Source organism: Pezoporus occidentalis, unplaced genomic scaffold (assembly GCF_034315485.1).
Source record: "Pezoporus occidentalis ecotype Australia unplaced genomic scaffold, CSIRO_AGI_Poc_V1 ctg8, whole genome shotgun sequence".
NCBI classification, from domain to species: Eukaryota; Metazoa; Chordata; class Aves; order Psittaciformes; family Psittacidae; genus Pezoporus; species Pezoporus occidentalis.
The window spans coordinates 9,959,561-9,981,207 of record NW_026916158.1 but is presented as its reverse complement, the minus strand read 5'-3'; the positions used below and the strand labels follow the sequence as shown (position 1 = coordinate 9,981,207).

The 21,647-nt window shown below is 38.8% G+C and overlaps 1 protein-coding gene across 2 annotated transcripts in view; it reads right to left on the bottom strand.

Moving 5' to 3' along the window:
• The window catches only part of NLGN1 (neuroligin 1), a 479,997-nt gene that overhangs the window by 424,950 nt on the left and 33,400 nt on the right, over window positions 1-21,647 (bottom strand). The window contains exon 1 of one of the 2 annotated variants that reach the window (XM_062603180.1): window positions 1,024-1,389. The exons of the other annotated variant lie outside the window; for it this stretch is intronic. The gene's annotated coding sequence lies outside the window, so the exon portion shown is untranslated. Of the gene's footprint in view, window positions 1-1,023; window positions 1,390-21,647 lie in introns of those variants that run through there. 2 annotated transcript variants of the gene reach the window in all.

Below are 21,647 nucleotides of genomic sequence, written 5' to 3'. Positions count from 1 at the left end.
TTTTACTCTTTTCAGCACCGGGGGATGTGCCACCACACCAAACAGGTACGTTCACATGCTATGCTCACTCTCTGCTCACTCTCACTTCACAATCACCTGATCCACTCCTGTATTTCAAGAGAACAGCGGTTCTCTACAGCTAAGGCACACCATAGGAGTTCAGTAAACATGGGACCTATATCAAGAAAGCCACTTTTTAGTAATGGTACCTTTATTACCACCACTGTGCAATTAATTATCGGGACGAGGAGATATGCAGCAAAAGACTAAAAATCGCTTTTACTGGAACAGAATTAATTTATATGATTTATGGAGTTCTTCACTGTTAGCGTCACAAGAGCTTTTTCAAAACAAGAGAAATCATTAAATCCCATAAAACATGGACTTTCACACAGCTGGTAATTGATATCCTCACTTCTGTCATTTATATCCTGAAATGGAGCTGATAAAACAAAAAATTAGGAAAGCAGCAGAACGGAGGTGGGGGGGGTAGGTGTGTGGGGGGTGTAAGATGGGGAAAGGAGGGGAAGAAGGGAAGGGGAAGGATTAATTTGCTTTTAGAAAGAGAACCTGATTGTTACCCCACCCCCAACCAATGCTCTGTTTTCCACTGGGGGAATTTTAAATACTTCTCCTTCCTTTTTTCAAAGCAAATAATAATTTTGAAAAGCTTCTGTATTGCAGTTTCAGGGGCTTTTCAGGAATCCTGCTGGGTGGAGCAAGGAGTGCAAGATAAGAAATAATTTTGAACACAGGACTGGTATTTTTTAACAGTTACCAAATAACAGCCAAAACATGTGCACAGCAAAGAAACTCCCAAATACAGAGCAGCAGGGAGAAGGAATGTGTGTTTTAGTGATGAAAAGCAAGGAGGTGTATTAGAAAAGGCATAGAAGGATGGGAGAACTGCACAGAAAATGCAAATAAATCAGCCCAGATTCTATGGGAAAAAAAAAAAGAGAGAAGCTGCTGATAACCCTGAGCAAATACCTCTTGCCTCAAAGATGGAAATAGCTCCCTTACCTTATTACTAATCCTTGCTTGCACCTGCTCTGCAATCATAAATACTTCGAGGTGCTTAATATGAAGCTAAATTGATGGCTGAATTTAAGAATTTCTTCATATACCTCCTTTAGAGATTCAAAAAGAGATTTTTAGGATCGTCCTCCTCAGTATCCATTAGCTTCCCAAAGAATTCCAATTTTCTTGGAGAAAAAAAGAAAAAAAAAAGGAGCCAAACCAAAAAAAAACCCAGTATGTCTATGTATAAACGGGCGCTGCAATAGATCCAAAAAACAGGGAGGAGCGCGAGAATCTGAGAGGTGTCACTACAAACTTGGCAAGCGAAACGTATCCTCAGCAGGAAGGAGAGAGAAGGGGGAGGAGAGAAAGGGAGAAAAAAGAGAGGGGGAAAAAAAAAAAAAAAGCAAAGCTACAAGATAGAGAATTCCCAGGGAGATTTGGCGGGGGGCGGGGGGGAACCGAAGGAGAGCGCAGAGGAAAGACGTACGAGCAACGCACAAACGGGGTGGCGGGATCTCTGCCAGGCAGCCACCGCCGGCCGGCAGACCGACCGCACAGCCGGTACCTGGGCGCGCGCACACACACAGAGCCGGTGCCGCGCACCCCCGCGCTCTCGGCCGTGCCCGCGGGGATCCCCGGCGCGGATGGCTGCGAGGATGCGGGAGTGCCCGTGCCCGTGCCCGCCCGCACGTCAGAGGTGACGCTCAGCCGAGCCGCGGGCGCTGGAGCCGCCGCAACCGCAGCCCGCTGCCCAGGAAAGTTTCCCTAGCCTTCCCCCAGGCGCTGAGGTTTGGGGTCCCTCCTTCCCCTAACCCCAACCCCAGGTCGAATCTGGATGAGGTTCAACTCCACTCTGCGGGTAGGCTCTCTGCGTCCCCTGTCTCCCTCCCATGCCCAAGGCAGCCCAGCCAAAAGCAGGCTGGGTGAGGAGAGGGCGAGAAGCAGCTCTCCCAGTGAGTGAAGGGGCAGAGAAAGGCCATGGCTACAAACACACTCCCCCGACACCTTCTCCCAGTGGGGCTGGTGGCCCCAGCTCACCCAGACCCCCTCACGCCACCCACAGCACATCAGGTCAGGGAATGGGTCGCAAGTGCAGGCCTCACTTTTCACTTCCACTCTCTCTTCCCCTCCCCAGTCTGGTACATGTTTCATCTGAGGCTTGCAAAGACCTTTAATTATTCCATTAATGTACACCCATAAATCTTCCAGAGCAGCATTTCATTAGGCAAACATCAATATGTAGTACACAGAGATGTAAACAGAGGCACCGAGGGGTATTTGGATAGAAAATTATACACTGAAGCTATTGCAAAAACTAAAACAGAGTTGTTGAGTCTTGTTTTCCAGGGCTTTTCTAGGGAATTATCCTTTTTTATTATTATTATTTTAAAAAATAAAATAAAAAAGGCCATGTCAGTAGATTACCAATGTAACCAAGCTTTAGTAACCAGTTGCAAACCCCAGTTAACAGCACTATAAGAAGTTTCTCCTGTGAGCTCTTACCAGCTTTCAGTTGGACTAATGAGGAAAATCAAAAAGGTCAGAAGCATCTGAACTACTAATGTTTCATAGTCATACCATTTACATGTTTAAACAAAAATCAGATTTTTTAACTCCTAGACAAATTTGGAATCATAAAATGGCACTCTGGGTGGAAGAGACAAAATACGGGTCCATCCAACTAGGGCAGAAAAAGACCAAGAAAAACAGACTTCCTGGCTTACACTTGGGTGATGATACGTGTACTGTACAGGCAGCAGGATTTATAACTTGCTAGATCTGTCATAAGGTGCTTGGAAGAGGCAATCAAGGATGCTCAAGCAGATGGATGAGGAAGAACTTCAAAGGGAAGTATGAGATTCAAAGCAGGTCTTAAACATGGGTAGAGAGAAGTCAGAATCAAGGAGAAGAGGAGACAAAGGGTGCAGTGAGGTCTTCCAAGACAAAGTAGAAGGGTGAGAACAGAGAGATTAGGCATAAAATCTTTAGGGCTCCCTCAGTTGGAAAATATGTCCTTGTGAAGGACTATTTTACATGCTATTTTCCAGTGAGGAAACAAAAATCACATCCCAGCAACTGGGTATCTTCCAGTTGAATTTTGAGGACTGAAGGTGAAGAAACTCTTTTAACATCTTTTCCTCTTCCAAAAGAATAATAAATAAATAAATGATTAAATAAATAAATAAAAGGCAGGGATTAGTTAATGGCTGAGCCCAGGAAAGATTCCTCATGAGTCTTCTATCAGACAGACTGGTTTACAGTACAAGCAAAATACCACTCCTGAGAAACTGGTACAAGTGGAAGAACAGTTTTACTCTTTGATGGCAGTGTTGGATGCAGAGCAATCTGGAAATCCTGTAGAGATTCCAAAGACTGCACCTGTCTGTGAAACATGATGCATTTTTAAAGTCAAGTCAGTGTGACTAACAGGGTTCCATCCCAGAACACTTCTCCCAAAGCTGAGATTTGCACAAAAATATTTGATTTGTTTCTATTTTCAAATCAACCAAAACCTTGATTTATCCTCTGGAGCAACGTATGTGACTTTGGAATATGCAATCTCATCTTTAGTAACTGTTCCAATAGCTACAAAAGCAAGGGCAGATGCTCCCGTCTGCTATGTGGCACTGGGTGGAGCAGAACAAGCCAGTGCCCCAAAAGTGGGCTGGCAGATTCTATGTCTCTACAACACCTAGTAGTGTCCCTAGGGAAGGCAGCCCCCTCCACACATACGCAACTTGCATGATGGTGTACCAAACTAGCACATGTGCACACTTACTTAGACATCACTCAGTTCAAGCAATGGGCATCTTGAGGCGAGAGAACCTATGGAGAGAAAGGACAGAGCTGGGAAGCAGCTGTTCTATACAGCATGGTGCCTTCTGCAGTATGTGATTTTCAGCTGGAAATCTGTACAATTGTTTCTGCTTAGGAAAATGGGAGATCAGCCCTTCACTTTCAGTCCCACTGGAGACACCACTACTGGCAGCAAGAGAGGTTCTGTGCTAGAGCAGGCACGAAGGGAATAGGAAGATGAATGCAGGGGAGAGCTCTGCGTGTCTGGAAGGTAAGTCACGTACATTTTTTAAGTGATCATTAATTTGGTACTCCCATCCCAAGAAGCAGATTTAACCTTCTAGCCAGTAAGTTACCTGCATAATCCTCACCACTGCAGCATCTGAATACCATAAGAGCTTTAAACTGGGTATCCAGATGATCAAGTTCACAAAGCCTAGGTGTAAGGCTGATGGCTTCAGGCTCACTCAGGTTTTCCTGTGTGTGGAAACTTGAATGTAACAGGGTTGCACATATCAGTTCAGAATGAAGGTGATTTGTCAGGATTAGCCTCAGGGGTATTTCTAATACCTTCCCTTTACTTGTGGTGATTAAACAGGATTGAAGATATCTTCCGATCCCTTCGAACTCCTACATCATTTCCTGGGGATTTATATAGAAAGGAAAATGCTGTAAGGCAGCTAGTAGCTAATACATCTCACAAGGACAACATAAAGTCACTTTATTAATACAAGTTTAGCCTTCCCCATCTTGTAATTGTAGCTGTGTTGCCGTGTGGGTCTTGCCACATTAACACTCAACCAGAACCACCCCACTGAAATTTATGGAGAATAATGGAAACTAATTCTATGGTTTACTGTCCAAAAGTCAAGGGAGAAGACTTCCACACTTAATGTAATCATCTCTGCTTCAGTGAGACAGAGGAAATGAAGGTGCCCTAAACATGACAAACAGAAAATGATATGTACAAAAATAGAGGAAGGAGCTGCATAATAAAGCTGTCTTTTATAACTGTCCAAGGGAGACTGAAAAGGCTGAAAATGAATTGCAGCAAGGATGACTTTGAAGAGAAATTTTCAACTTGCTTAGCTCCCAAATTCACACCCTCATGCACAATTTTCAGACAAAAAGCAAAAGGATGCCCAGGTGTTCTGAGACAGATGACAAGACCTTTATACTTTTCCTTTGGGGTTTGTTATGCATTCACTCTATGATTGTAGCTTAAAGTTTCATAACTGGAGGAGTTACATTAATAAAATAAATATAATTATACATATGAAATATCAGTGATATTTCATTGGCAAATATATAAAAGGGAGTACCACTTTAGACCTCAAACTTTATAAAAATGGCTTGATTTTCAAAGGTGCTGGGCAGCTGAAGATTTCCTGAAATGGAAAGTGAGGGACATCTTGTCTCTAAAACAGTGCCCAATAGTTTCTTGAAGTGCTTACACCTAACCTTCAATTTCCATTTTCCCTTTCTTTCTTTTGACTATAAACATTTATTTCATCTACTTTGAACAATCTATGCTAATCTCTAAGAGAAATCTTGTAATGATTCTGTTAGAAGAAGGTCTGGTTTCAGAGATAGTCTGTGTTTTTTATATTGAATAGAATCAAAGATCAGTCTGGAGTAATAGAATGGTTGAAATATTAAGGTGTTAAAATTTCAAGAAAAATTATATGCTACTAGTGAGGAAAATTAAAAAGCTTATTTTAATTATTTTAATCCATTCTGAGATTATTTTTAATGTCAAAGCAGATTTTATCAAGACTTAAATGAACATCTTGAGTAAGCTTACGGGGAACCTCAGGTAGTCAGTGAACATTGTTATAAAGATGCTCTACAAATATAATGGAATACATAGGACACACTATGAGCAGATATTCCTGCATTTAGTGGTTACTGTTTTAACAATGTGGGAATATTTTGTTCTTTCTTTAGGTGTGAAGGGGCCCTTACTGAATACTAGGAAAATAAATGAAGGCATTAAAATAAAGAAAACACAAGTGTTCTATCGCTACAATCCTGGGGCACCCTGAGGTGATTTGTCTTTTTCACCTTACTTCAGTGCAGCTGCCCTTATTTCCATGTTAGCACTAAGATTCAAAGATGATACATTCACATATATGTGTCTCCCCTTTAGACTAGTGCAACCTATATTAAACAACAATGTCCTTAGGCAACGTGTGTCACAAAATTAAATTTCTTTATAAAATAGTAGACACAGTTAGGAAAAACAACAACAAACAAACAAAGTCTTCTCGGGAGCCTGATTTGTTTCTTACATAATCAGAAATCACAAATTTCAGGTATTGAAAATTGGTATCCAGAAACAAACCTCTAAGATTAGTATATTGCCAGCAATGCAAATAGACACTTCATGGGATTTTGAAAAAATTCTAGCTTTGACCCAGTTTCCATCACAATCACAGCCAGCACCTCTTATACTAGACACAGCTTTATAAGTAGTCGCAGACAGCACTAATCATCTTTAATCAAAACATCAGAATAAGACCCCAGATTTTTTAGTATTATATTTTAAGATGTTTAGATTTAGTGATATGGTTGAATAGATTCTCAGCACATAGATCTCTACGAGCACTGCTTGACCCCATGAGTTTTCAAGCATCATGGAATGTGATCCTGCAAGGTGTTGGTGATTTACCCATCTAGTTCTCACAAGGGACCTGGTTTGTTAATAAACAAACTTAAAACTCAAATCAAAGCCAGATTTGATCTCACACAAAATAAATCTTCTTTTGCATCCTGTTTTGAAATCACATATCTTAAAACTAAAGCCAGTAGCTAAACTTTTTTCCCTTCTTCACTAATGATTAACAAGTTGAGCTGCTCATCAGTGAGTATCACATGGAATAAAGATGTTCCAAAACTATACGAGAGCTCAAGGATAAAAGACTTTGTCTCCTGTCTGAATTTCTTGTCACACAGCCAAACTATATCTAGCATTAAATACATACTTAAATCATGCAGCTGTAAGTCTCAATCAATGTTACTATCACCCAATATGAGTTTGACGTGACTTCCAGGTGGGTAGTGCAAGGACTCTAAGTTACATCTATCCCTAATACTTGAAATATCTTAATACTCTCCTGAAATAAAGCAGTACTATTACTTAAAGTCTCTAAAAATCCAGTTGCCATCATAAGGGAGGAAGGCACAGTAATTATGCAATCACTTTTAAAGACCATCACTTTTAAAGACCACCACTGTTAAAGGCGTAGGTATTGCACATCTAGTACTCAAAGACAAGGCATGAAATAGCTACCCAGGTTTAAAATATTAGCTACATTCTTTAGCCTTTTCCCACTTTCTCAGAAAACTCTCAGAAAACTTCTTTGTCAGAAGTTTTATTTCTATATCTGTAACTTCTAGGTCTATTGGATGTAAAGCAAGTTGTGATTATCCTTACAGTGTATCTGACATTGCTATTAATGCTTTAAACTCACTACCAGCAAATTTTTGCAATTTCATCTTTTTAGCAGAACATATAAAATCCTTGAAAATTCCACATATTGATCTCCAAACACACGTGTGGTGATTACTTAACCAAAAGGATGTTTTTTCAGTTCCTCTACAAGTTGGCTCAGTAACAGTACAATATTAATAATGCTTCAGCTTATACTTTTTCAACCTGTTCTCCATCTCTCCCATCTGTTGATAGACTAAAATTGTGTTTACGGAATCACTCATTTTCTAACCCTTTTTCTTTTTTAATTCATCCAAGACAAGTCATAGCCTTTTTTTTTTTCATAAAGAGACTACAAAACCCCAAAACTAGAGGCTCAGCTTGGTTTTCAGAGGTGCTGATGTAACTGTGAAGTAGCTCCATTGTTTTGAAAAGTGTTATTTTGGTTTGGTTTTGTAAAAAATGAGAATTTTATTCTCATTACTATTCCAATTTAATAAATGCCTTTAGTTCAGTTCACTCTCTCACCAAACTACAATTTGAGGCAACCCTACAGTCTGTTACAGCATTAGTAGGTAAGCGTACATAAAAACCCTGCAATATTCGATGGGGAAAACACAGTCAATAGTGATCTGCATTGGATGCTCAAATGGGAGAGCAAGAAAGAAATAATTATGGTGCTGCATCTTGTGACTATTTCTGGATAACCTACCAGCTTCAGTGCCGTATCACCTTCCCATCTGCCAAGACTGCAAGGCCCCAGACTCATGGCTGTTTACAGAAGTCACTGTAGGAGTGCTATTTTACACATCAATTTCTTTGTGCAGTCAGAAATGGGGAACTGTAGAAGCTCGTCCTGCTCAAAACCCTGAATTCTCTCTCCAAATGCTGCATGAAGCAGGTGGGAGATCGGCATAAAGAAATTAAGTCTTCACAAACAGCTCTCAGAGCTGTAACTTAAGCCACTGTTTTCACTGCCATTCAATAGACTTGACAGAGTAAATACTAGTTGAAAAATTGTTCAAAGATCTCAAGATTTGGCCCCAGATCAATGTGTATATAAATGAGTTCATTTACAACTATGTTTTTATGCCAGATTTAATGTCAACACCCTAACGGTGCGTTGGATTTCATTTATAGGATTTATTAATTTTTATATAATGAACAATTTCACAAGGCAATTTAGATTATTACAACTGTGAAATGTTTGCAGTGAGGACCAGATCTTGCCAGCCTCACTTGCCTGTAGTGCCACTTATATCTAAAGTAATTGAAAACAATTGTACATTAGCAGAGCCAAAACAAGCTTGAAAACACTTAGCCTACATGAGAAAAGGAAGCATAAAAGATACTTCAGTCAACTCTGAGCCTCATGTTGTCTCCATATAGATAGGTAGAACTGAATTGACTGGAGTAGACTGACTTACAGAGAGAAGCGTGGCATGCTGACGTGAAGACTGCACCTTTGCATAAGAATTGCCAATGTGTCGTTTTGGCTACAGCAGATTGTCCCTTTAACAAACCCCATAATGAGGTCAAAGCTAAATATCCTAAAATCTCACCTTGTCACTTCAACAAATTTGAAAATTAAAGCCAGGAAACATTTTCATTATGTATGAGAGTGAACCAGAGAGTGGATTATTTAGCTAAAAGATTATCAGCTGAGTAATATGTCTTTTTATATTTTTGGTGGTAGAATGTTGCTTTCTCCTTCTGATTTTGGGATCATACTACAAAGGTTCCCATTTATAATTAATGACATTGTTTAGATATTTTGTGCTTAGGGGGCTAGAACGTTCCCAGCACCAGTGCCCCAAAACAATTACCAGCATCATGTTCGGTTTACTTGCAACTCCCCTTCACCCACCAATAATTATGTTTCTTTTGTGTGTTTCAGAAAACAGAGATTGTTTACCATAAAATGTGATACAAAAGGAATAGCAAAGCATTTTATAAGGGGAGGGGAGGGGGGAGGATAAGAAAGCATGCTGCAATTGTGAACAGAAGCTTAAACAAGAATGGGGAAGACTTGTGCTTTCAGCCAGGGGAAGCTTCATTACAAATGAAGTTTTGTTTCCTTTGCTTGCTGCAGCACAATGACAGCTTTGACAGACATATGGGTTGTTTAGAATCATAAGGCTTTTTAGTTTAAAGTGATTCACGAATATATCTAGCTGCAATATATGACGTAGGCATTTTTTATTTATCTGTATTCTGCTAAATGTAGTTTGTAATTGGAATACCTTTCAGTCCACACATAGGAAAATCTGTTTGGGTCTACTTCTGCATTGCTGAGCTGTACATGCGGCAGGTCCTACTAAGGCCATACATTTTATACTGCACATTACCATGTCTTTCAACACCAGCTGTATTATTGTCATTTATTTCTGTGGGAACTGTAAGATACTTGAGGCTGTCCTGTCTCTGAACAAACAACAGCCACAAGGTCTTTATGTCATTTAAACACTCTTCCAAAAAGAAAGAATAAATAAGGTCATGCCAAGCTGTTCATTTTCAGGTTTTGTGTCTTACTGCAAGTGTTCCAGTCTCAGGTCTGTTATAGTGCTGCAAGGTTTTGCTTGAAAATGTCATACTCTGTCATCATGGGCCGGGTGCTCAATGTAGCTGTTACCCATGTTACATCTTTTGGTTTAAAAACGTGTTGGTTTGGATGTTTGGATTTTTTTAATGTCAGAACTGTACACTTTGAGACAGATCCTGATTCCAGACTAAAGCAATTTGCTTGAGTGGAATTCTACTAGATGATACCAGCATGGCTGACATTAGACTGTGGCTGATTATGGGATCTACAAACCAAATGGTGCACTTTCTGGCTCATTAGGCGCTGCCAGTAAAGATGTTGCAGAATGCAGAAACAGTCACATGTTGCACATAAGAGATGGGAAAATACTAGATATGTAAATCACTAAGTACCATTAGCTAAACCAGAATAGAACTTGTGTTTTCTTTGCCCAAGCCTTACTGGTTCTAGGATATGAAAGGCACACAAAAATGAAGCATTCCTCAAACCCAACCAAACATCCAGAGAAAAACTCCAGGAAGACAGGAGGCTGTATTTTCCACAGGCTTGGTCACTGTTTCCTTCTATTCTGAGATGCATAATCTAACAGACTAAGCATAAAGCGTTTCCTTCAGTGTTGACGGACAGTACTGCCCCATCTTATGTCCATCCTCCATATCTACTTCCTATCATCTACTCTGTAACTGCACCCTTGAAGCTACCATGTGTTTACAGCTGTAATGACACTTGCTACAGTAGCAGACCATCCTAATTAATGATTCCTTACTACTATGTTGAGTGGAAAGTCTTGTAAGATATCCTGGCACTGCTAACATCTTCCCCATTAATAGCTTTGATTTAGGAGTCCCTATGCGTCATTTAAACAGTGAGTCAGAAGTTTATTCTCAAGCTACTGTGGTGTTTCAGGTATTTTGCTGTTCCCTGGAAAAAACCTTTGAGTGCTGGTGTTACCTCATATAGGGCGAAGCTGCCTTATGTGGACCTCTGCATCAAAGGCTTGATTATCAGTGAATTAACATTACCTTTGGAAGGTGGCTGGGGGCGGGTGGAGAGGAGAGGGGCTGGGGAAGGTATGAAAGGCTCATCTATAAGAACAGTGGACCCAGTAGAGACAGGAGAGATTAAAAAGGAATTGTGAGAATGAAACAAAAGTTACATTTTCTGACTTTTCTTTGAAAATTTAAAAATAATCTTCTGCATGAACAAGAGTCTCCTGGGTACCAGCTTCAGAAGTAACTTAAAGAAAATTCTCATGTCATTTGTGGTTGATGTAATGTAAGTCCTTTTTTTACAGTATTTCAGTGAGATTCAGGATAGAAAACTGGACTCCCACTCACAGGCAGACTTCTTTTTTTATCACTTTGCACACTTGTCAAAGAATATGTCTTTCCCTTTTAGAATAATGAGAGCCTATCCACAGGATTTCTGAGAGCACAGCCTCTGTTTCTCCATTCGTGAAACAAGGGCAGTGTTTCAAAAGACTTATTAATAAGTAGTTATAAACACTAAGTTTAAATAAACATATGAAAATCCTGAATATTAATAAGAATTATGTGAGGTCAACACCTCACTAGTTGTTTTCCTAGCATATTTTTTTCCCATTACTGAAATTATGTAGGTTGGCCTTGTAATTCTGGGTTTGTAATTAAGCCTGTATTTAAAGGCAGAAGACCAGATGATCTTGACAATCCTCTGCAGTGCCTCTGAAATAATTTGCTGCCAGGACTGGGCTGCAGAATTTTGGTTTTCATTTTGTTTTTAAACAATTTACAATAAAATACCTGATGAGTACTTTTGCCAGGGCATGGTGCACATTTTTCTTCACATCTCTCAGTCTTAAGAAACTTGTATATGCATCTGAGCTTTGATAACTAACTGAGAAAGATAGCCTGCTGTTCTTAGCCAAAAATTGCAGAATGTCAGAAATGGAACAGGAAGATCATGTGGCTGCTTCTGTCACTCCCAACAAAATCTTTAACATTTTGTTTTAGTTAATGGCTTCACTTTTCATAAGATGATTCAAACCCCTATAGGGGACCTACATTAGGCTGCTGACATTTTTCTGCTAGTATAATTATTATGTCCTTCCACAGTCTGCTTTTCATCTGTGCAGAATTTCTCTCCACACAGAAGAGTTTATTTAAAGGCCTCAAGGTGGAAAACTAGAAAAGTCAGAATGGTTCTTCAGCATAAGGTAAGGTGGAGGGCAACTTATTTGGTATAACTATGCATGGGCTGGGATGCCTGGCAGCTGATGGCATCAAATAGCAGATGGACACAATGAAATGGAGAAGAAAGAAAAAACTGAAAAAAAAACACTAAAAAAGATATATTGGGGGTGAGGTAAGAGGCAGGTTTGCCTTTCCTCTACATTCAATCAGGCAAAATATGACACAGGTTTCAGCCATTTAAACCAAAACACAAATGTGGGTATTTGTAACACAGTATGTACTGCAGTATATACCTCTGTATCACTCCAATAATCTCAAAATTGTAACAGTTTGATTTGATTTGATTACTCCATGTGAAAGCCTACCCTACTGCTTTGTATTCAAAATAAATAAGTTTTGGTTTGGGTTTTTTTTTTAAAGAAAGAAACAGATCTCAGTGGGGATGACTGCTAAATGCTTAGAGGTTAAGCTTCAGGGTTTTTAAGGACAATCATATCTAGACTCAAATGCACTTTTAAGCCAAGATTAAAGCTAGTCCCTTGAACATGTGTCTTTTTGTTGCTAAGCAGGTGCAGATCTGAAATCAGAATAGAGCACCTGGGATATAAAGAAAGTAAATCCACCTCCTCAGATTTAAAGACAATATTGCCTTGGTAACAGGTAACAAATGTGAAGTACATGGTTAATTAAGGCTTCCAGTTATAACAGCAACAAAACAGAAATGAAAATGAGAAGCACTGTAGCAAAATATAGACAAGACTTCAATATTCAGGTAGCTTAAAACAGATCAGTATACACCTTTAAACAACTGAGAAGACAGCTGTAGGTCAGATGGAAACAATGAACAGAAGTCTGGAAAACTTAGTGGACTGGAGTGCGCTCAGCTGGGTGAGAAAGGGTTCAGAGAGCTCATGCCCTGTCACTGATGAGTGTGAGGAAGAGTAGTGGGATGAGAAGATGAAGTTACCTGAAACTGTTTTGAAGAAAGAATGTAAATCACATCCACATCTTTTAAACTGTTCATCTGCTGTCATTATGTAGAAGGGTTATACAAAGTTGAAGCAGACACAGATACCAGTGCTGTCCACATTACATTTATTCTTCCTCCCCAAGAGACTTTCCTCTTGGGAAAAAGTAGAAGACGTGAGCACAAGGCTAAGCGTTATGGTGGAGCTGGAAGAACTGAAGCAGGGTCGCTTTAGTACAGTAAGCGACCACTTTGACAGCAAGAAATGGAATATGAAAACAAACACAAAAGTAATAGTAGATGAAATGGACCCAGTTTACATAATGGAGCATACAACTCACTAAAATTAAATGTGAAGAAGAGGCCACTGAGTTTTTCCATATATGTTGGAATCTTCTGAACAAACTTGCAATAAGGGACTCTGAAAATCTAAAAGTATATATATAAAAAAAAAGGGGGGGGGGGGAATCTCTCTCCTGGTCACATTGCTTGGATATTAGAATCCCATCATAGTCATAGCAGATATTTCTAACTCACAATTACCTTAATTAACAAATAAGTAACTGATTAAATGGGAAGCTTTGAAATAGAAAATATGAAAATATTTCCTTTTACGATACACAATGTCTATCCCAAACTATAAGATATGGATTGATTTTTTTTATTACAGAAGCATCAAACTCTATTTATGACATAATTTTCAACAAATATGAATGCATTACTGTGCTAACACTGGGCATGTGTACCAAACCACTCAAATGTCTGTTTGTGTAGCAGGAAGCTAAATCTCATGCCACAACAGTGCCAGCTGACAGACTTACACCAGTATTGACAAGCCAAAGAAAATTATGCGCTTCCATTCTGTGTTTAGGCAAGTTTGCATTCAGATATTGCACTGACACTTGTGAACAATGCCATTTAATTCTAGACTTAAAGGATTTTCATCTGTGTAAAGGGTATAGAGCATGAGCAGCAGCACAGTCACTTTACATATACCCAAAATTAAGTGTTTTGAACTAGTCTGAGGAAAAACAAGTAAAAAAAGTCAAAGCAGAGAATGCTCACAGCATCTGAAGTCAGGCTGCTTCTGTGCTAGAATACTGAATTAGGTGCCTAAATTCTTGCAGATTTTGACTCTGTGTTTTTGTTACTCTCTGAAAGGGAAGATAATAAGTACTTGCCAGATTCATAGAAATCTAAAGAGGATGGATTAGTTTTCGCAAAGGTCTCAGCACTCAGTAGTAGGCATTACTCATAATTCTGGGGCTAAGCTAAATTTGACCCAGTAACCTACAGTTGAAAGACAGGATCAATCTATCTAGTTACAGATCTTTTAAGACAGCCAACTGGTTTTGAATGTTTTCAGAGTCACAGTGATAAAATATCAGCCACATTCTCTTACTCTGAACTATTCATATAACTCTACAGCAGAGCTTTTCAGTAGATACGGAAATCTAGTTATTGATCACTTGTAATGCTTAACTCAATTCTGAGGGGAAATGGCCTACATTTCACGGATACATTTCATTAAAAAACTGTTTATTCATTTTGTATTTTGTAAATGCTTTAGCAAAGAGATATCAATGGAAGCTCTCAGGGTAGTACAATGAATTGGAAGTTGTTACCAATCTCCAACAAAATGTGAGTAAAATGACATTAGTACAGTATGTTTTCCTAATTTAACTGATAGAATCATGGAAAAATTGGGAAAGAATGAACCCAGAAAGGTTATCATGTACATCTCCTTGTCTTAAGGAAGGCTCAAAACCAGTTATTTTGCATCTGGCAGACGTTTGCCTAACTCAATCCTTAAAGATCTCTAATGACCCTTTATAGCCACCTAGGAAAAAGTCTATTCCAATGATGCTTTGTCTGCATCATAAGGAATTTTGCAGCATTTTTGTTTTGGTTTTTTTAATGTCTAGTCTCAATCTTTTTTGTTACAGTTTATGCTCATTGCAATCTGTCCTACCACCTGGAATACAGAAAATAGTTTACACCCTTCCTTTCCTACAAGATCCTCAAAGTTTTCAGAAACAATGTATTCCCCCCATCAGCTTTCCTTTCCTCCATCCTCTAAACTACTTTTGGCTTGTGCCATTCGGTTGTATCTTGTTCATGAGGCTCTGATCATTCCTACTGCTGGTCTGCATCTTGCTTTAAGTGCAATGCCCAAAACTGAACAGCACAAGTTACTTGTATTTGTAAGAGATAACTGTAAGCTGTGCATGTCAAAGCCTTGACTTCTCTGCTTCTTTTGTGCAACTGTGTGATCTTGGTCACTCACTGGTTGGCTTTTAACCCAATATAACTCCTACCTCTGTCTTTGAAGACAAATTGTCCCCCATTTTGAAGTAAACATTTGATAACAACTCAGAATGCATTACTACGACTTGTCTTATACTCCAGCAGCCACAGCTCCAGCATTTGCCTACCCAGCTTGTGAGAATGCCATGAAAACAGGCTGGCCTCCACAAAGCTCTGACAGTATCTGACACCTGCAGCTTCTTGCCTGTCCACAAAACATGCTGCTCTATTGTAAAAGGAAATTAGACTCATTCAGTGTGATGTGTGCTTAGTAACCCCACACTAATAGGTTTTTCTTTCCTTGCTATGTTCCAGTTGCTTATGAGTATTTTATTTTTCCTTTTTTTTTTTGAGCTGCATAATTTTTGAAGACACTCTTTTTGGTTTTTTCATCTGTTTTCTGGTGCTTCATCCACCTTGTGCTAGCTTGCTGGACCTGAGGACTAACAGCTCAAACAGCACCATAGACCATTTGTTTGCTGTCCTTGGTCAAAATTCAGCAGCCCTACCTGATCCAGAAGGTTCTAATCTCTATTAAATTCTTTCTGCCTTTTTCCAGTCTTCCTTTTCCAGAGATTGCATCTGCCAAAAGGAGTTCACAACGTAATGCTCTTTACCCCCTCTCCCTGACCTTCCTCAGCATGATTTATCCCTTTTCTAACAATATTCCAGCATATCCCATCAAGGCTCTATAACAGGAAGTCAAGATCTTGGTAAGTATTAAAAATTCTGCAGATAGATCTTGTGCAGGCAGCTAAATCAGATATTCAGGCACTAACACAGGACTTGCTAGATGAGACATGGAATGGAAAGGGAGAAGCTGAGAAGAAAGGTTTGGAAATTGTGGAGTTTTTACTAAACACTGTGAAAAGGAAATTAACATCTCCTGCATGTAGAATATTGGAATGACACAAGCAGTGTTTCATAGCATAGGCCAGAGAAAGATTATCAAATATATGCTTGGACAGTGTTTGTTGTACAGTATGCCTAGAAAGGTGTGCAGGGCCCTGTGGCCATGTGCCAGCATAGAAATGCATCTTTAGCTAGAGGCAAAAGAAAACCTGCATGAAGTTACGTATACAACTGGGAACCACAGAGCTAGAACCTTAGCGGATGCATTTTGACATCAGTTATGCCATACAAACAGTTACTCAAACTTCTGCTTTTGCTTCAGTTTTCTGGGTGTTGCCCTCTTTCAAACTTGTGTACTGAAGAATTACGAAATAATTTATGATGAATCACTTTCTATTTAATAGTTCCAGTGCAGCAAGTTTGTTAATGATTAGTAAATTTGCTTTAAAGTTCTAGCCCACATCCACAAAAGCAACAATAACTATTTTATATATACATATATTTTTATAAGCTTAGCTAGAGGCCAATAATGAATTAGGGCTCTGACCTGTGCTTCACAGATGCACACAGGATTAAGGTCCTTTTTCACCCCCACGGCTTCTACGTTTTATAGCTTTTCCTCTTTTAACAACATAGCTGTGAAGTGCCTTGGGACTCTGTAGAAAAACACCATCAACATTCATGATATTAAAAGCATTATAGGTTACTGTAAAATTTATTTATGCTGCTATTATTTCTCTTTAAAAGTTTCATGTTTTCTCTCTTTAAAAGAATCATGTTTCCAGGTTCAGAGTGGCTGGGACGTCAAAGGTAACAAGTTGTGATAATCAAACAGAAGGCTGTGGCAGCCATGGCTGAGGATGCCAACCTCATCTTCTTTTTCCCTTTTTCTTCTTTCTCCCAAGAGAATAGCAAGTGGCAGCCCCCTCTCCATTGGAAAGAGGTGCCCATGGATCTGTGCAGGGACATGTTATCTTTGTCCCTTGTGTAAGCTGTATTGCAAAATATTACAGCACAAAGTCATGTAACAATCTACTACCATGCACATGCTCTGGTTTTACTGCAATTGGGCTTCTACAAAACTCAAGGAATTTTATGCTGAATATATTACTGTCATCAAGACAGTTTATAAGGAAAAAGGATCCCCCTTCACAAGAGTCACCAGCACAATAGGAACCAGTGTTAGCTTCACCAACAAATGACTGCACAGGAGATACAAAAATCTATGCTTTTTTGTTTGGCTTTACAGAGAAGGAAATCTAGACTCTATGACTGAATATGGATGGTCTCACAGCAGCTGTAAGGAAGGAAGTTTTTGTGAAGAAAATAAGCTTACAAGATTGGGGGTCATTTCTAAACAAGTGTGTAAGGAGGTGAACTGCCTACCAGTTCATAATACACTAGGACATGCATATCAAAGAGGAAATTAATTCCATAAATACATTTTAAAGTCACTAGATCTGAACACTTAATTTACTTGTATGCTCAGCCACAATTTATTTATAATCTTTATAAGGCCTTGGGAAAAGCAGGTCAACATAAATTATTCTTCAATCTATAGCCACTTCAAAAAGTAGACAAATGTATTCTTAGCTTTACATTGTTTTTACATTACTTACCTCAGCAATCTGATGGCCATGTATTTGTGGGCTACCAAGTGTTTTTCTGAATTTTTTTGTTTTTAAGGAGAAACAAGAATTCACAGGAACATGACAGAGAAAAGTTTCTAATTGAAGTACAAGCAGGGAGGGGATAGCGCTGTTAAAGTCAGCTTCAACTTGTTTCATATCTGGAATCAAAGAAATAAAAAAATAGCCTACAGTCCATAGTTGTTTCTGTTACGTTAGAAAAGCTGTATTTTTCCATTTGGAAAGGTAATTGTTGATACGGTTGTTTGCAAGACAAAGTCTGTTCTCTGTCAAAAGACCCAGTGTTCCTTCCACTGAAGTCAATGGCAAAACTGAAAAAAGCTGTTATTGTATCTATACAGTCTCTTTATCGACAGGACCAGAGATGAAAGAAACAGGAAAGAAACGCCTTCTTTCCAGTATTTGGAACGTCAATATAAAATACTAATCTTTATTCAATCGTTTTCAGTTGCTGAATTTCTAAGTTTCAGTCTTTATTCTCTATGTGAAATAATCTCACCTTAAAACCTGCATCAGCAACAACCTCTAATAAGACACTACTCCACAGTGGTTTTGTTCCAGAAGGAAAGCATACATTACAAAGACTCATCATTAACTGAATTGTATGCATTGTGTTCCGTAATCTGAGCATGCAACTATTTTTACATCTTTCAAAGCAAAGAAGAGAGCTGAAACCATGTTAGAAAGGCTGTTTTCACTCTGCTGAATTGCAGCAACATGTTTTCCTGGCCAGCAGAAGGGAAGGGAGCTAACGTCTTTTGGGGGACACCAGAGGAGCACATGGAATTACCTCTGTACTGATCCACCCTTGGTCTTTCTTTGTTTTGACAGTTTGCCTGCCTTTTTAATAATCTGCAATTGGAGAGAAAGGTCTACAAATTGCTAAGTCCTACATACATTTCTCTGCAGCATATTCAGTTTATAGCTGTGCAAGAAGTTTCATATGCCAAAAATCTCACATAATGTTTTCAAATATTTCATTTAGGCTAATAGAAGTGTTTAGTTTTTCCTACACACCTTGCCTGGAAAGAAATCTTGAAAGATGAGAGTCAGACCTTTGACTTGACAGAGTCCTTCGGAAGACAATTTATATTCAGGGAGTTCATTCATATTTAATAATATCATTCCAATGTTAATATAAAAGCAGAACAGGATTCCCCCGTTTCTTTTAAGTTTGATCACGTATCTCATTTTCAGGGGACAGGAGTTTGTACAGAAATTCAGAATCTCCTTTCACTGACATGTTCTGTGAAGAAATCATTCCCGGAGTTCATTCCACAAACCCCTTAAATCCAGGATCTTTCACAAACTAAGAAAGATGTTTCTTTGTATACAAAGGAATTGCTAATCCTAAAAGAAGGAAGATACAGTCTGGATGGTTGTCCTGAAATCATAAGTTATATTTCAGTGCCTTCACATGAAAATTCCAGGTATCTCTCCAAGCATTAGTCTTCTTGTAGGCATTCAGACTAGAAAGTCCCACTGAAACAAAACTTCTTTCACCTCCTGTTCTTGCATGCAAAAAGTTCAATATATGAAAAGGAGCACTGTGAGCTTCTCACAAAGGCATCAACAATGAGGAAAAAATATAGTTCTGAAGCAGGAATACCATCTCCATAGCCACTGCAATGTGCAGTAGGATTATAATATTTATAACCAATTCCTATTTCTCAGTTTTTTCCTCCCTGCTGTCATATTTTCAGTCTGCTTTGAGAACACATGTTCCTTACTGGCCAGACTTTTTAACAAGAAGGAAGATGGCAGAGAAAAGCAGTACTACTTAAATCATGGGAAGCTGCAGAAAAGGAAGTTACACAGAATCCTCCCTCAGCTAGTGGAGAAGACATGTTCCTTCTACTGAAAAAATTACTTCACAAAATTCATGATATCTAGTACATGGGACATTAATCTAAAAAGTAAAAAAGTCTCTTTTTACCTGAACAAGCATCTGTAGCTCTGCAAATATTTTTGAGTTACAACATGCCCACTAATTCTTCACTGCATGACTTCTGGTCATCTTTGGTTCCATCTTTCCTGCTGGTCCATTCATAGCAAGAGTGAATGCCTCCATGCCAAAGCATGAGATTTTTCACTTTTCACCTTCTGGGGAGCCTTTCATGAGGATTCTTCAGAGTAATAGAATCCATTTTCAGAACAGATTTTTAACAACCTTTAGATCCTTTTTGGTGCTTGATCTTATCTGCAATCATAACCAAAATGCTCCACCATCAATTACAAACCAAACAATTCAGTAAGAAATTAAACTCCCTTTACTGTTAACTAATTACTGCAATATAAATACTGTCCTTTCAGCATGCTAGAGACAGAATATAAGTACAGAACATGCCATAAAGATAAATCACACAGCTGAATCGGTAACTTAGGTAAAAATACAGAGGGCATTAGCGTTCAGTTGGTAAACTCCCTGGAATGAATTTTTAAGGTGTTTAAGCTTATGACATCAAAGGCAAACTATCACAACTGCAAGTAAAGTAAATAGTGGAAACTGACAAAGCTTGTCGACAATTCATATTAATTCTAGATGTTACAAAACCAGATCCATTATGGAATCTCAGAGAACAAACAGATATAGATGTCTGAAAGAAGAATCTTTCAGACATAGCAGATGCCTAAACTGACAGGCCATTGTGTAAAAATACAGAGCAAGAAGTCTGATACATATTGCATACAGAAATCCATTACAGTTGCATATATATTTCAGTGACAGACAAAATGAATGGAGAAAAGCACAAACCTACAAATCATGTCAAGTATTACTGAATTAGTCTAAGAATTCAAATGGAAAAAAATAAGTAAAAAAAGGAAGCCTCTTGTTTTGTCCACTCACTCTCACCACAGCCCATAAGGGACAACAAAAAGATCAACAGATATCTCCATTTTTATTCTAGACTTTAATGCACCAGGTACTACTGATTTTTCTCAACAAATTAAAGACACAGATTTATACACCCTGTGTCCCTACTGGTCAAATATGAACCTTTTTCCTTCATCATACATCTACTCGTATGAACCCTTTCTGTCCAAACTCAAGACAAAAGATAAATTAAAAGGGATCACCTGTCTGGTCTTTGGAATTAATAAAAAAAAGCCAACCAACCAAAAAAACCACAAAAACAACACAAAAACATCCAAATAAAATTAATTACTTTTTTTTTTATTTTTCTTTTTAGAAAGAAACCCAACCCAAAAACAACCAACCAACCAACCAAAAACCCCACACAAAATGTCTGGTCCTGGATGTTTTTTCAGGGAAAGTTTTTGCTGTTTTCAGTGTGACATGTGGCTTTTCTGCAGGTGCGTGTATCACTAGGCTGCAGCAGCTTGATCTCTTTATGGCTTGGTTGCAACTCTATGTTCCAGTCTTGACAAGCGAGGACTGCCTATTTTGCCAGCAGGAACAGTCCCAAGAAATACAATAGAATTCCAATCCCAAGAAACATTGCTCTTCACAGGCACACTTTTCCCTTCACTTTTGACTTCTGTGGTTGGGAACAGTAATATGCTGCCTTGTATTAGAAGAATTAATTTCCTACTTGGCACAGAATCAGGTTTTCTGTCCAAAAGGAGTGGAGACAGCGCTAAGATTCCTCTCATGCCCTTAACTGAGAGTATAGCCAGCAGCTTATCTTGCTTTCTTACTTTGTGTCTGGACCTAAGAAAGTCAAAGGGAGTAAAAACACAAGTTCAAAGGAACCTGCAAGGGCATTTATTGTTATTTTCAAGTTGTCTCTATTGCAATCAAGGCCTCGAAAGAAGAAGAAGGGAAAGGCAGAAATGAAATCTAGTACCAGCCCATTTGCAGGATACACTGTTATCAGGATACCTGTTCTACAGATGTGCTCAAACAGAAAGGAAGGGAAAAAAAAGCAACACACAATTTAAAAAT